This window comes from Suncus etruscus, chromosome 4 (assembly GCF_024139225.1).
Source record: "Suncus etruscus isolate mSunEtr1 chromosome 4, mSunEtr1.pri.cur, whole genome shotgun sequence".
Taxonomy (NCBI): Eukaryota; Metazoa; Chordata; class Mammalia; order Eulipotyphla; family Soricidae; genus Suncus; species Suncus etruscus.
In genome coordinates this window covers 83,875,897-83,877,028 of record NC_064851.1, presented here as the reverse complement: position 1 = coordinate 83,877,028, position 1,132 = coordinate 83,875,897, and the positions used below count along the sequence as shown (strand labels likewise).

The 1,132-nt window shown below is 32.7% G+C and overlaps 1 non-coding gene across 1 annotated transcript; it reads right to left on the bottom strand.

Moving 5' to 3' along the window:
- Positions 1–322: 322 nt before the first annotated feature.
- LOC126008075 (small nucleolar RNA U13) lies at positions 323–421 on the bottom strand. Its single transcript, XR_007495492.1, has one exon. It is a non-coding gene; the product is annotated as a small nucleolar RNA U13 (small nucleolar RNA).
- Between the last annotated feature and the right edge of the window lie 711 nt (positions 422–1,132).

Genomic DNA, 1,132 nt, shown 5'->3' with positions numbered 1-1,132 from the left:
AGGCAATTAGTCAAGTTTACAAAAGTTGAATGTCTGCTTTGAGAACTACCTCTGTGTTATTTACATAAACTCTTCTGATTTTGTCATTAAGTTAATGGATTATTTAAACAAAATTTATTTGCAGGGTGTATTGGGCCATACCTGGTCGTATTTAGGGGCTATTCCTGGATCCGTGCTCAGAAATTACCCCAGGTAGTATTCAGGGACCCTATAATGCCGAGGGTTTGTCACAAATAAGAAAGTACCTTATCCCTTTACTATCTCTTTGGAGAATCCCTAATAAATAATATTTTTAAAACAAAAATAAGAATCTTTAAGTTCACATCAGATGGATCAAGTGCTGATGTCATAGCAAGATTTAAGGCATGCATATGACACATAAACACATGACAATCATTATTCTTATGAACTGGAAAAGTATTATGGACAATTTTGTATTTTTATGATTTATTAAAATCACAGTTTTTATCATTTATTCATTTATTAATTGTTAGTTATTCAACTAATATACAGTTTTGGGAAATTTTGTATGTCTAGAATATCTATGATATTATAGAATGCTATCTAAATTTTAGAGTTCAGATCCAATGTGGCCAGATATTCTTAGGAGCAGTTTTACTTTTGCTCTTATTTCCTACTTTCTAACCTTATTAAATTATAAATTACATGCTGATCATATGATTAATTTTTGTACATTTATTTATTATACAGTAATTATTATTTTATTGTTGTTGTTTATGGGCCACAGCGGTTCCTTCTGCCTCTATGCTCAGAATTCACTCCTGGTAGGCTCGGGGGACCATATAAGACACCGGGATTCGAACCAACCACCTTTGGTCCTGGATCGGCTGCTTGCAAGGCAAACGCCGCTGTGCTATCTCCCCGGCCCAAGTAATTATTATTTTATAAGAAAATATCTGAACTGCCAAACACATGTCATGTACTATATAGACTATCAGAAATAAAATGTATAATAGAAGACACAGAACATAGCACTATTAAAAGATAAAGTATGATGTCATTTAGGCAAATAAGTACATTTATCAATGCTTTTATAATTAAGAGATGATTTGATCAGCAGGGAAAGTCACTAAGTATTAGTTTGGGCAGTAATTTATGAAGATGGACTGAA